The sequence below is a fragment of the Trichosurus vulpecula genome, chromosome 4 (assembly GCF_011100635.1).
Source record: "Trichosurus vulpecula isolate mTriVul1 chromosome 4, mTriVul1.pri, whole genome shotgun sequence".
Lineage (NCBI taxonomy): Eukaryota > Metazoa > Chordata > Mammalia > Diprotodontia > Phalangeridae > Trichosurus > Trichosurus vulpecula.
The window spans coordinates 210,532,596-210,548,643 of NC_050576.1; the positions used below are offsets into that span (position 1 = coordinate 210,532,596).

General features: G+C 36.5%; 1 protein-coding gene across 2 annotated transcripts in view; it reads right to left on the minus strand.

Annotated features, from left to right (window-relative positions):
* CEP112 (centrosomal protein 112) overlaps positions 1-16,048 on the minus strand; it is a 495,213-nt gene that overhangs the window by 429,121 nt on the left and 50,044 nt on the right. The gene's annotated exons all lie outside the window — the stretch shown is intronic.

Genomic DNA, 16,048 nt, shown 5'->3' on the forward strand with positions numbered 1-16,048 from the left:
TAATTGATATCATATTGCTTGCTTTTTCAATGACTGGGTATGGAGATGGGAGGGAGAGAGAGAATTTGGAACTCAAAATTTAAAAAGAAAAATATGTTTAAAATAAATAAATAATAAATTGGACTGTTTAAAAAAAGAAAAGCCAGATGCAGACAATGTAGGACAACTTTGAAAAGACATCTCATTGGATCAAGGTTGAAGAGGAAGCATGTACATCTGGCGGGGTGTAGAAGTCTTTTGGACTTTTAGGCAGATAAGAGAACTATGGGACAGGATGAGGGAGGGAATTTTAGAAGGGTATTTAGGTTGAGATTTAGGAGGGTGGGGGAAGAGGATAAGGGAAGGACTCTTGGAGGGGTGGGTAGAATAAGGAATAGGTGGGTAAGGGGGGAGATAAGGTAATAGGGATAGGTTAAAAAGAGAGGCTGAGAAGGACAATAGTGAGTAAAAATAAGTTGGAGGGAAATTCACTAAGAGTAATTATAACTCTGAATGTGAATGGGATGAACTCACCCATAAAATTGAAACTGATAGGAAAATGGATTAAAAATCAGAATTCAATGATATGCTGTTTAGAAGAAACATTTCAGAATGAGAGATACACACAGAGTTAAGATGGAGAACTGGCATAGAATTTACTATGCTTCAGCTGATGCAAAAAAGGTAAGGGTAGTAATTATGACATCAGACAAAGTTGTGGCTAAAATAGATTTAATTGAAAGAGATAAACAGGGTAACTACATTTTGATAAAAAGTACCACAGACAATGAAGCAATATCAATACTAAATCTATATGCACCAAATACAATAGTAACTAAATTTTTAAAAGAAAAGTTATATGCATTACAGGTGGAGAGAGATAGTAGTAATAGTATGAAACCAGGGACTTTAATCTTCCCATCTCAGAACTAGATAAATCTAATCAAACAATAAATAAGAAAGAAATCAAGGAAGGGAACAGAATTTTAGATAAGCAAGATATGATAGATATCTGGAAAAAGATGAATAGAAATAGAAACAAATACACCTTTTTCTCAGCAGTCCATGCTACCTTTATAGATGCTGACCATATTAGGGCATAAAAAAATTATAGTTAAAAGTAGAAATATCAAAATTATCCTTTTCATATCTCAATGCAATAAAAATTATATTTAATAAGGAACCACAGAAATGCAGATTAAAAATTCACTGGAGATTAAACAACCTAATCTGAAAGAATGAGCGGGTTAAAGAACAAAACAAAGAATCAATAATTTCATTGAAGAGAATGACAATAGTGGCACAACATATCAAAACCTATGGGATACAGCAAAAGCAGTGATCAGAGATCTAAATGCTTACATGAATAAAACAGAGAAAGAGCAGACCAATGAATTGTGTATGCAATTTTAAAAAAAATAGAAAAAGAACAAATTAAAAATCTGCATTTAAACACTAAATTGGATATCCTAATAATTAAAGGTGAGATTTAAAAATTGAGTATTAAGAGTCATTGAATTAATAAATAAAATAGGAGTTGGTTTTATTAAAAAAAAATAGATAAAATATTGGTTAATTTGATTTTAAAAAGGTAGAAAACCGAATCACTAATATTAAAAATGAAAGGGTGAATATGCCACTAAAGAAGATGAAATTAAAGCAATTACATGAGTTACTTTGCCCAATTATATACCAATTAATTTAATAATTTAAGTGAAATGCAAGAATATTTACAAAAATATAAATTGCTCAGATAAGCAAAAGGAGAAGCAGAATGTCTAAATAGACCCATTTTAGAAAAAGAAATTGAACAGGCCATAAATGAACTTCCTAAAAAAAAAAAAGCACCAGGACCAGATATATTTACTAGTGAATTCTATCAAATGCTTAAAATCAGCTAATTCCAATATTAAATAAATTATTTAATAAGAAGGGGTCCCACCAAACACCTTTAATGAAACAAATATGATACTGATACCTTAACCAAGAAGAGTAAAAAGAGAGAAGGAAAATTATGGACCAATTTCATTATTGAATACAGATGCAAAAATGCTAAATGAAATTCTAGCTAAAAGATTACAGCAATATATTACAAAGATTATACATTATGATTTAAGATTTTGGGATAAGCATTCATTATTTGGTAAAAAAAAAAAAATTACTGGGAAAACTGGAAAGTAGTATGGCAGAAACTGAGCATAGACCAATATCTTTCACCATTTACCAAGATAAGGTCAAAATGGAAATAAAGATATAGATATATTACAATATATCTATATACAGTATCTTTAATGTGAAGATATATGTAGAAACTATATCAGATTGCATGCCATCTTGGAGTGGGAGAGGGAGAAGGAGAGGGAGGGGGAGAAAATTTGGAACTCAAAAGCTTGTGGAATTGAATGTTGTAAACTAAAAATAAATAAATTTAAAAGAAAAAAGCATATAGATATGAAGAAATATTATGAAAAAACTTGAAGAACATGGGACATATTACTTATAGGACTTATGGATAGGGGAACAATGTATGAATAAATAAGACAGCAGCATGAGGTATAAAATTTATAATTTTGATTACATTAAATTAAAAAGATTTTGTACAAATAAAACAAACATAGCCAATATCAGAAGGAAAGCAGAACACTCGGGTGGGGAGGGGGAGGATTTGTAGACAGTTTCTCAGATAAAAATCTCATACCTCAAATATATAAAGAACTTTGTCAAATGTATAAGAATACAAGTCATTCCCCAATTGATAAACAAAGATATGAACAGGCAGTTATCCAATGAAAAAAATCAAGGCAATTTATACTCAAATGAAAAAATACTCTAAATCATTATGGGTTAGAGAAGTTCAAATTAAAACAACCTTGAGATATCATTTTACACCTATCAGATTGGCTAACGTGATTAAAGGGGGAAGCAACAAATGCTGAAGGGGATATGGAAAAACTGGGACATTAATTCATTGTTGATGGAATTGTGAAGTGATCCAACCATTTTGGAGAGCAATCCGGAATTATGCCCCATGAGTTATTAAACTGTCTATCCCCTCTGGCCCAGCAATATCACAACTAGGGCTATTTCCAAAAGCGATTAGGGGAAAAGGAAAAGAACCTATATGTTCTAAAAAGTTTATAGCAGCTCCCTTTGTGGTGGCAAAGACCTAGAAATTGCAGGGATGCCAATCATTTGGGGATTGGCTAATTAAGAAAAAATACTGCTGTGCTATAAGAAATGATGAGCTCAATGATCTTAGAAAAATATGAATAGATTTGCATGAAATAATGCATAGCAAAATGAGCAGAACCAAGTGAGCATTGTATATAGTAACAGCAATACTGTTTCAAAAACAACTTTAAGGGACTCAGTCATTTTGACTATCATAAAGTCCCAAATTGACTACAAAGGACATATGAAGGAAAACCTATCTGCCTCCAGAGAAAGACCTGATAAATGGATGTACAGAATGACATATATGTATACATACATATGTGTGTGCGTACATACACACATATTAGTAGCCATCTGTAGGGTGAGAGAGAGACAGGAAAAAAGAAGAAAAAGGAATTTACATAATAATTTTATTATATATTTACAAGGAATAGCAAATTATATAATAGATTTGCAGTTTCCCGTACAATCATTTTTTTTATTATACTATGTTATGGAAATGATTGTTTTATTCCATAAATTAAAAATAAAATAAGCAGCAAAAAAAAGTACATAAACTTTTCTTTATGCGTAGAGGAAGAAGCAATCTGTTCGTGGCACAGATTTGCCAAGGATACATATGCAAGCCTCTTTTTCTGTTCTTTGTATATTGAAACAACTGAATTGTATATTTAAACATTGTATGCTGAAATACTTCCTTGGTGGTTGCTAAGTTCAAAATAAAAAAGAAAATTTAAATTTAAAAAAACTACTTGGTCCTGATTAGAAAATAGTTCATTCAGAGGTGGAGCCAAGGTATCAGAGTAATGGCAGGGACTCACCTGAGTTCTCCCTCAAACCTTTCCAAATACCTTTAAAAAATGACTAAACAAATTCTAGAGCAGAACACACAAAAAGATAGAGTGAAACAAATGTCCAGCCCAAGACAACTTGAAGAGTCAGCTGGAAAGGTCTGTTGCACCAGGGTGAGATAGCAGCACAATCTAGTTCAGGCCATGCCAGCACAGACCAATCCCCAGCAAACCCAGAGCAGGCCTTGGGGTAACTGAATCACTGGCAACAGTGGCAGTTTCCAGACCTCTCAAACCACAGACACTAAAGATAACCTGGAAGGTCAATAGGAAAGATCTGTCACACCTGAGTCAGAGTGGAACACAGACCAGTGTAGGTCACACCAGCACAGCCTCAGCCCCAGCAAACCAGGAACAGGCCTTGGGAATGACTGAATTAGCAGCAGCAGGGACAGTGGCTGCTTCCAAAGCTCACAGCCCACAAACTACAAGGGGGTTGAACAATTGATCAGAAGGAGATTACAGGGATCTCTTTGCTAGCATTGAGGAAGGACTCTGTTGCTTGGCCCATATTCAAATCCAGATCACAGTCCTGGGTGGCAGTCCCAGAGGGAGGAGAAGCACAAGCAAGGGGGACCCTCATCACATTTCCAGGGCAGAAAAGTGTGCTTGTGGTCACTCATAGACCAGAGCACAGGTCAAGAGAGGAATAACTACCTCTCAGACCATTCCCTCTTGAAAGAACTGAAAACTTATAGGTCCCTAGAAGTATCTCTGAAAACAGCTACAAAAAAAAACCCCTGAAGCTTGGGATAGTTACCCACCACCCCAGAAGCACAGCCCTAGTTTAACAATCAGTTAAAAGTCAAGTAGTAGGCTGGGGAAATGAGCAAACAGTGGAAAAAACTCTGACTATTAAAAGTTACTATGGGGAAAAGGAAGATCAAAATACACACTTAGAAGAAGAAAACAAAGTCAAAGCTCCTACATCCAAAGCCTCCAAAAAAATACGAATTGGTCTCAGGCCATGGAAGAACTCAGAAAGGATTTTGTAAATCAAGTAAGAGAGGTAGAGGAAAAATTTGGAAGAGAAATGAGAATGAGGCAAGAAAATCATGAAAAATGAGTCAACAGATTGGTAAAGGAGACACAAAAAAATACTGAAGAAAAAAACACCTTAAAAACAGACTAGGAGGCCATGGAAGAGCTCAAAAAGGATTTGGAAAAGCAAGTTAGAGAAGTAGAGGAAAAACTGGGAAGAGAAATGAGAAGGATGCAAGAAAACCATGAAAAACAAGTCAATGACTTGCTAAAGGAGACCCAAAGAAATACTGAAAAATATATTGAAGAAAACAACACCTTAAAAAATAGACTAACTCAAATGGCAAAAGAGTTCCAAAAAGCCAATGAGAAGAATGCCTTGAAAGGCAGAATTAGCCAAATGGAAGAGGAGGTCCAAAAGACCACTGAAGAAAATACTACCTTAAAAATTAGATTGGAGCAAGTGGAAGCTAGTGACTTGATGAGAAATCAAGATATTATAGAACAGAACCAAAGGAATGAAAAAATGGAAGACAATGTGAAATATCTCATTGGAAAAACCACTGACCTGGAAAATAGATCCAGGAGAGATAATTTAAAAATTATTGGACTACCTGAAAGCCATGGTCAAAAAAAGAGCCTAGATATCATCTTTCAAGAAATTATCAAGGAAAACTGCCGATATTCTAGAGCCACAGGGCAAAACAGAAATTGAAAGAATACACTGATCGCCTCCTCAAATAGATCCCAAAAAGAAATCTCCTAGGAATATTGTCACCAAATTCCAGAGCTCCCAGATCAATGAGAAAATACTGCAAGCAGCCAGAAAGAAACAATTTGAATATTGTGGAAACACAACCAGAATAACACAAGATCTAGCAGCTTCTACATTAAGAGATTGAAGGCCTTGGAACACAATATTCCGGAGGTCAATGGAGCTAGAATTAAAACCAAGAATCACCTACCCAGAAAAACTTAGTATCCAAGGCAAAACATGAACTTTCAATAAAATAGAGGACTTTCAAGCTTTCTCAGTGACAAGATCACAGCTGAATAGAAAATCTGACTTTCAAATGCAAGAATCAAGAGAAGCATGAAAAGGTAATCAAGAAAGAGAAATCATAAGGAACTTACTAAAGTTGAACTGTTCTGTTTACTTTCCTACATGGAAAGATGATGTGTATAATTCATGAGAGCTCAGTATTAGGGTAGCTGAAGGGAATATACATATATGTGTGTGTGTGTGTGTGTGTGTATACATATATATAGATATATATAGATATATACATATATATACACACACAGAGAGGGCACAGGGTGAGTTGAATATGAAGAGATGGTATCTAAAACAATAAAATCAAATGAAGGGATGAGAGAGGAATATATTGAGAGAGGGAGAAAGGGAGAGATAGAATGGGGTAAATTATCTCACACAAAAGTGGCAAGAAAAAGCAGTTCTGTTGCAAGGGAAGAGGGGGCAGGTGAGGGGGAATGAGTGAATCTTGCTGTCATAGGATTTGACCTGAGGAGGGAATAACATACACACTCAATTGGATATCTTACCCCACAGGAAAGTAGGGGGAAGGGGATAAAAAGAGGGGACAATAGAAGGGAGGGCAGATAGGGGGAAGAAGTAATCAAAATCAAACACTTTAGGGACAGGGTCAAGGGAGAAAACTGAATAAAGGGTGACAGGATAGGAGGGACAGAAATGTAGTTAGTCTTTCACAACATGACAATTTATGGGAATGTTTTGCATAAGGATACATTATCTCGCATAAAAGTGGCAAGAAAAAGCAGTTCTGTTGCAAGGGAAGAGGGGGCAGGTGAGGGGGTATGAGTGAATCTTTTTTTCATCTGATTTGACCTGAGGAGGGAATAACATACACACTCAATTGGGTATCTTACCCCATAGGAAAGAAGGAGGAAGGAGATAAAAAAATGGGGGATGATAGAAGGGAGGGCAGATCAGGGAGAAGGTAATCAAAAACAAACACTTTTGAAAAGGGACAGGGTCAAAGGAGAAAATTGAATAAAGGGGGATAGGATAGGAAGGAGCAAAATAAAGTTAGTCTTTCACAACATGAGTATTGTGGAAGGGTTTTACATAATGATACGCATGTGGCGTATGTGGAATTGCTTGCCTTCTTAGGGAGGGTGGTTGGGGAGAGAAGAGGGGAGAGAATGTGGAACTCAAAGTCCTAAAAATAGATGTTCAAAAAAAAGTTTTTGTATGCTACTATGAAATAAAATACACAGGCAATGGGGCACAGAAATCTATCTTGCCCTACAAGAAAGTAAGGGAAAAGGGGATGGCACGGAGTGGTGTGACAGAAGGGAAGGCTGACTGGGGATCGGGGCAACCAGAATATATGCCATCTTGGAGTGGGGGGAGGGTAGAAATGGGGAGAAAATTTGTAATTCACAGTCTTGTGAAAATCAATGCTGAAAACTAAAAATAATAAATAAATTAATTTAAAAAAAGAAAAACAATTTTGAAAGACTTCATAACTCAGAATAACAAAATGATAAACCAACATTCCAGAAGACCAAACAGTATTACATTCATTTCTTAATAGAGGTAATGGACTCAATTTGCTTCACTTGACTGGGCACATTTGTTATAAAAGCTTTGTTTTATTTTTTAAACAAACAAGTGGGGGGGTAAGAGGGAAAAAATAATTTTTTTAATTGGAAAAAATAAGATAATAAAAAAATTCAAAGGAAATGCCCAAGAGAAGCCAAATAAAAGATCTTAACAGGGACATTTATGACAGAAAAGAAGATGAAGCAATCATATAGTGAAAGTGAGAGATAACTGATAGGTAGTCCATGATCTCCACTGGTATTCACATAATATTAGTAGATCCAAAGCAAAGCCCCAAGCATACTGAGGACATAGGACACAGACTAGAGTCCAGGATAGGAGGGCCTGGAAAGGTGCTGTCTGGTTTGGTTAAGGGAGTACCCACATGGATGAAATCAAAGATTCTTTGGTATGATGAAGTAATCATAATAGTATCTACATACTTTAAAAAACACCAATGCATTCTTCTACAATCTAAAGAAAGAATGATTACTATTTACTGTCACACCACATATTTTAATGTAGTTAAATAAAGGTCAAAAAGGCAAACCTGGGTATGTATAAAGATTCATGGCCCACAGGTTAAGAACTATTTAACTATACCATACAACCTAACTAAATTTCTTGGTGAATAAAATTCAAGACATAGGCTCTACCTATAGTTAAATGATAAAGAAGATTTTCTATATAAGTTACAAAGAATCTATAGTTTCCTAGGCACATATTACTTGCCCCAAAGCTTCAGTGATTCTTGGGAAATCATCCACTCCCCTTGAAATACAAAGGAGTAGGCTATAAATTATTTGAGGCAACTTCAAATAGCCATAGAATATTAGAGCTGGAAAAAAGCTCAACGATGACTTACTCTTATACCCTGATTTTCCAATAGGAAATCCAGGGACAGAGAGGTTAAATGACTCATTAAAGTCCTCTAATTCATGCTAGCAAGATAGTGAATCACTTTCTCCAGACTTCTTTAACACTAACAATGGAAGAAAAAAAAGAATTATGAATCAGATTATAGTTGAATCCATAGAGAAGATTCCAAATAAGGTAAAATCCTTATGAATTAGCAGATGAGAACATTCATCCTGAAAGTGCTTGCTGTGTTTCCTTCCTCCAAGCAGCCTCCATCCTTATAGCTAACCTTGGCCCATCTTGAGATTTCCCCTACTGCAGAGACTCTGCTGGCACACTTTCTTCAACCTACCCCCCCCCCCCCCGCCACCATCACCCTACAATAAGCATCAAATAACTTTGCCCAAGCACTTGAGGAGAAAGGAAGTTTGAGAATGCATTGACTTATGCATTGAAGATCTAGATTAGGAGCCATGTAGGCAATAGAGCGTTAGCCTGAAACAGCCTCTCCCAGCCTCCCCCAACCCTGCAAAAAGCAAAAAACACTGATTCAGCCCTGGCATAAGAAGATAAAGAAATAAGCTAAGGGAGGAATTGGGTTGAAGGGGCCATTAAGTGTGGCTGTACTATATCTGAAGTAAAGGGAATGGAAATACAGCTGGGGCCAATTCTATCTTCCCAGATATTATTCTGGGCAGAGATCCTTGCCATAGAACCCTAATTCCCCAACCCAGGAAGGACAGCAAAAGAGGAGTAAGAAAGTAATAGGTCATATTTTATTTAAAGCTGAAACACCTAAGATTTCAAGAGGAAAAACTTTGGATAAAAGCCCCAAGAGCACAAGGAGATATATCAACAGAGAAGTTTCTAAAACCAGAAGGAAGAATATTCAAGAGATGACAAAGTTCTCTTGACAAATATTATAAGACAAAGTAAACCATCGCCAAATGCAATATACAATCTTAAAGACTCCCTAAAGAGCATGGAATAACAAGATACTCTGGAGTGGCTCAAAACAGAAATATAATGTATAAGGGAAGAAATCAGTTAATGAAAGTAAATTTTTACTTATAACTTTTAATGCAGACTTTAACAGATTACAAAAGTTGAATCCATAATGGAAAGTCTCTCAAAAGAAATGAAAAAGAGATTAAAAGATTTGGAAAACAAAAATATGGAAGTAGGTAAAACTCTAAGAGCAGAAAAGCAAAAGTCATCAATAAAACTTCAGGAAAATACAGTATGATAAGCATTTGGCTTATCATACACAAGCATTGGCAATGAGAGAGACACAAAAATAAACAAGACAGAGTCCTGCCCTCAAGAAGCTAACACTCTAGTAATATATTGACAAACTTTTAAGATCCATAATTAAGGTAATATAGAATTATAAGATACATACACACATATATGTACATGTATACAATAATAATACATATATGTATATGTACCTTCCTTAAGGAAAGCTACTATGAGGAATTCTGAGCTTACAGAAATAAATTGGAAAATAGACAGTTGTATAAAATGATAATTTGCTTCATCCAAGAAATGCTACCACTTTAAGGGGAATAAATACCTTATAAAGGAGAGGAGATAAATAGGTCAATGAAGCCACAATCTGCTAAAACAGGGATTCTTAAGTCGTATATGTGTGTGTTATGGATATCTTCGGTAGTTTGGCAAAACCTACGAATCCCTTTTCAGAATAATTTTTTTATATACCTAAAATATGTCAGATCACAAAGGAAATCAACTAAACTAAAACAGTTCTCCAAAAAAATATGTTTTGGGTTTCTTTTTGAGATTAGCTCTCCCTATTTCCAACCCACGGTAGAGCTACAGTGGGCACTTGTATTGTTAATGTATTTTTGCATAATGAGAGTTGCTTAATAGGAAGATCTTTCCCATTCATTAATAGACCCATGTGGTCCGGGGGTAGAGTCAAGATGTCGGCTGGAAAGCAGGGACTTGCGTGAGCTCCCCACCATGCCCCTCCAAAAACCTATAAAAAATGGCTCTGAACAAATTCTAGAACTGCAGAACTCACAAAATAGCAGAGGGAAGCAGGGATCCAGCCCAGGACAGCCTGGATGGTTGCTGGATGAGGTCTATCGCGCACGGAGTGGAGGGGAGCAGAGCTCAGCATGGGAGGCAGCAGGATCAACCAGACCAGGAGCCAGGCAGAACAGGCCCTAGCACCCTGAATCAGTGAGTTGTGGCAGTTACCAGACTTCTCAACCCACAAACACCAAAGACAACAGAGAAGGTTAGTGGGAAAAGCTGCGGAGAACAGAGTTCAAGGTTCGGCCACACGGGGGAGGTGCAGCTACAGAACTACAACTGCAGTTACTTCCCACCCCAGGCCCATGTGGTGGGAGGAATTAAGTGGCAGATCATAGCAGAAGTGAAGAGCCTGCTGAAGATCTGCATCAGGTCCAGGTTGGTGGTTCTTCAGGAAGGAGGAGTGCTCAGGTGGCAGAGCTGGCTGTATAGAAATAGCTCTGAAATCAACAGCACATGCCCTCACTTGGAACAAAGTACTCTTTGCTCTACAAGCAGTCATACCCCGACGAAAAACTAAAGGGTCAAGTAAGTTGGCTGGGAACATGGCTAGGCAACAAAAATGCACCCAGATTCAGTCTCAGACTTTGTAATCTTTCTTTGGTGATAAAGAAGACCAAAACATATAGCCTGAAGAAGTCAACAAAGTCAAAGAGCCTACAACAAAAGCCTCCAAGAAAAACATGAACTGGTCTAAGGCCATGGAAGAGCTCAAAAAGGATTTGGAAAAGCAAGTTAGAGAAGTAGAGGAAAAATTTGGAAGAGAAATAAGAAGGATGCGAGAAAACCGTGAAAAACAGTTAGTCAATGACTTGCTAAAGGAGACCCAAAGAAATACTGAAAAATATATTGAAGAAAACAACACCTTAAAAAATAGACTAACTCAAATGGCAAAAGAGCTCCAAAAAGGCAATGAGGAGAAGAGTGCCTTGAAAGGCAGAATTAGCCAAATGGAAAAGGAGGTCCAAAAGACCACTGAAGAAAATACTACCTTAAAAATGAGATTGGAGCAAGTGGAAGCTAGTGACTTGATGAGAAATCAAGATATTATAGAACAGAACCAAAGGAATGAAAAAATGGAAGACGATGTCAAATATCTCATAGGAAAAACCACTGACCTAGAAAATGGATCCAGGAGAGAAAATTTAAAAATTATTGGACTACCTGAAAGCCACAATCAAAAAAAGAGCCTAGATATCATCTTTCAAGAAATTATCAAGGAGAATTGCCTTGATATTCTAGAGCCAGAGGGTAAAATAGAAATTGAAAGAATCCACAGATCGCCTCCTCAAATAGATCCCAAAAAGAAAACTCCTAGGAACACTGTCACTAAATTCCAGAGCTCCCAGGTCAAGGAGAAAATACTGCAAGCAGCCAGAAAGAAACAATTTGAATATTGTGGAAAAACAATCAGGATAACACAGGATCTGGCAGCTTCCATATTAAGGGACCGAAGGGCTTGGAATAGGATATTCCAGAGGTCAGTGGAGCTAGGATTAAAACCAAGAATCACCTACCCAGCAAAACTGAGTATCATGCTCCAAGGCAAAATATGGACTTTCAATAAAATAGAGGACTTTCAAGCTTTCTCAGTGAAAAGACCAGAGCTGAATAGAAAATTTGACTTTCAAACACAAGAATCAAGAGAAGCATGAAAAGGTAAACAAGAAAGAGAAATCATAAGGGACTTACTAAAGTTGAACAGTTTTGTTTACATTCCTACATAGAAAGATGATGTTTGTGACTCATGAGACCTCAATATCATAGTAGCTGAAAGGAATATGCATATATATATATTTGTGTATACATATATACACATATGTGTGTCTATGTATGTATATATGTAGGTATATATATATGTATATATATATACACACACACACACAAAGGGCACAGGGTGAGTGGAATATGAAGGGATGATATCTTAAAAAATAAAATCAATTTAAGGGATAAGAGAGGAACATATTGAGAGAGGGAGAAAGGAAGAGATAGAATGGGGTAAATTATCTCGCATAAAAGTGGCAAGAAAAAGTGGTTCTGTAGGAAGGGAAGAGGGGGCAGGTGAGGGGGTATGAGTGAATCTTATTCTCATCAGATTTGACCTGAGGAGGGAATAACATACACACTCAATTGGGTATCTTACCCAACAGGAAAGAAGGAGGAAGAAGATAAAAAAGGGGGGATGATAGAAGGGAGGGCAGACGGGGGGAGAAGGTAATCAAAAACAAACACTTTTGAAAAGGGACAGGGTCAAGGGAGAAAATTCAACAAGGGGGGATAGGTTAGGAAGGAGCAAAACATAGTAAATCTTTCACGACATGAGTATTGTGGAAGGGTTTTACATAATGATACGCATGTGGCCTATGTTGAATTGCTTGCCTTCTTAGGGAGGGAGGGTGGGGAGGGAAGAGGGGAGAGAATTTGGAACTCAAAGTTTTAAAAACAGATGTTCAAAAACAACAACAAAAAAAAGTTCTTGCATGCAACTAGGAAATAAGATACACAGGCAATGGGGCATAGAAATTTATATTGCCCTACAAGAGAAGAAGGGAAAGGGGGATGGGAGTGGAGTGGGGTAACAGATGGGAGGGCTGACTGGGGAACGGGACAACCAGAATATACACCATCTTGGAATGGGGGGAGAGTAGAAATGGGGAAAAAATTTGTAATTCAAACTTTTGTGAAAATCAATGCTGAAAACTAAATATATTAAATAATTTTTTTAAAAAATAGGCCCATGTGACCTGCCTGGGTCACATGGAAGCCTGAATCACATGAGTCTGTGGTGGGAGGAGCTTGCTGAACAGGAAAAGAACAGGAAAGAGTGGAGCAGGAAGGGTAGAGCAGAGCCAGCAGGAAGGAAGTTGGTCAGGGCAGTTAGAGCTGAGAGAGAGGAAGCAGACAGCTAGCTGTAAGTATTCATTTGTGGGAAGGCCCTAGGAGGGAAGGCTTGGGGATGGCAGTGCCCCCTGCATTGTTATTGCATATAGACTTCTTTGTTGCTATGATGAATTTGGCTTTCTGGTGTCTGAATAAATGTTTCGGTTCTCTCTTCCATATAGAGAGTCTGTTATATGTTGAGATTCAGAACTATGCCAGCATATTCATAGCTGCCATAGGCACACTGTAAATATCATGTTGGGGCCACAACTACTTAGGCATTTTCCCACATTTCCCTCTAAGATTCTCCAAAGAAAAGTAACATTCACTTTGAAATGAAGATGCTATCTATGTGCATATTTCTGTCTAATGGTGGGGGAAGGGAGAAAAAAGAACGGAAAAAAATTTACATGATAATAGCAAGTTGCACATAATAGATTTGCAGTTTTACATGCAATAATCTTTTTTTTTTATTCTACTATGTTATGGAAACGTTTGTTTTATTCTGTAAACTAAAAATAAAATACGTTAAATTTTTTTAAAAGTACAGACTACAGATGATCTGGAAAGACTAAACAACTAACTAAAATGAACCTTGACCTAAGATCTAATTTTAACCTAACAGACCTCTTCAAACAACATCTTCACAAAAGAAGTTTGTTGTGAAGTTTCCAAAAAAGAAAAATATATTCTTATCTAGCACAATCATCTATAAGGAGGCATCTAGTACAGATAGTGATGTGAGGGTTCCAGCAAAGCCCAGGATCCCAAAAGGACAGCTCCAGATTCATGAAATGGATTGCTAGACAAAATAGCAATCATACAAAGGAGGAGAAACACTACTAAGAACTCTACAATCCCATTTAGAACTGCACCTGAAGCAAGACCAGTCTCTAGCCAGGACAGATAGGTGGGAGATTAGCTAGAAGGGGCTCAAAGCCATGATTTCTAACCAGATAACTGCAAACAAGGGGCAAGAATCAGGAAAGAGGTCCAGCATAAAAAATGAAGACCAAAAACATAAATAGAAAAAAAAAAGCTCCAAGTACACTTGAAGAATTATTATGGATTAAAAGAAATCCAAGATAAAACTTAAGAAAAAGTCAATTTTGCAACAATAACAATTAAAGTAGAAACCCAGAAAAAAATTCACTGGCCACAAAGACTCCAAGAGTTGAGAGAAGAAATAAGACAAACGATGGAATTAGAGCACTTGAGGAAAAAAGAATACAAATATTTAAAGAAAAAGTGGAAAACCATATACAAGAAAGATTAGAGCAGGGTCAAAAGACTGAAAAATTTGAACATGTGAATGTCTACTATCAAACAACAACATTGATCTGAAAAACAGAATAAGAAAGGAAAATTTAATTACTGTACATCCTGAAAATCATAACCAAAAAAAAAAAGCCTGGATACCCTATTTTAAGAAACCATAAAACTCCCCAGAACTATTAGGAACATAAGAGAAAATGAAAATAGAAAGACTCCATATGTCACTACAAAGAAGTTCCAAAGTGGGAAAACCCAGAAGTATCATAGCCAAAATCTAGAACTCCGAGGTCAAAAAAAAAATATTGCAAGCATCTAGTGGGAAAAAAATCAAATATCAAAGATCTACAAAGAATGATCATACAAAAATGTGTAGCAATCACTATAAGGGAAAAATTTTTTGATTTTGAATTGAAATACAATATATCAAAAGGCAAAAGAAAAAACATTCACAACTAAAAATAATATACTGCAAAACTGATTATAACCGTACAGAAATAAAAAATGGAACTTGAATAGAAAAGATGATTTCAAAGCATTTCTAGTGAAAAAATCTGAGCTGAGTAGAATCTTCTAAATGGAAACGGAACAGAGAAGAAAAACCTAGAAAGGCAAATACTATTGAGTGAAGTGAAGAGCTAAATGAACAGGTGCTTGCATCCTAGAAAGGGAAGAAAGAGACCACTATCCCTTCAGAATTTCACCGTCACCAAGTGTCAAACAGAGAACAAAGAAAAACAATCTCAGGGAATAAGTGTGCTTTTCTCTTGCTTTGATTGCTTTAAAAAAGTAAAGAAAAGAGAAAAGGAACATCTAAGGGAACTGTTTCACTTTATGTCTTCAGAATTTCATTCTTGAGCATCTCCTATCTCTCTTGGGTTGACTTTCCCCATAGCATTTTAGGGCTTGAGCTGCTTTTTGTCCTTCTGCTTGAACTCTCTGAAATCTGCTTTCCCAAATCTAGGGTGTATATCAGATTATACCTGAATTATATCGCAAACTCTAGGAAGAGGTAATACTTGCATCAGGATTCCTATCATTTCTAAAACAGCAACCAGATTCTCCCTGTCAGTGTGAAGAATATCAATAATGATTTCAATAATCAATCCTCTTGTTGGTTCTTTTACTTTTTGAAGGATTAAATTATTATTAAGGCAACACAAGACCTTATCAGTTACTCTGATTTTAGCTAAGGAAGAGTTCCAGTAGAAGTATGGAAAACAAGAGTCTCTCTATTTCATCCATCTCTACTCTATTGTGCCTCTGGGCCAGGCTTGTGATCTGTTTCCAAAACTCATCTATTTCCTCATTTTGACCAGGTGGCCTGTAGTCTTATTCCCACAGTTGTATCCTACTTGATGAATTAATCTTGCATGACATGTCTCTTATGGGATGCCACTTCCAT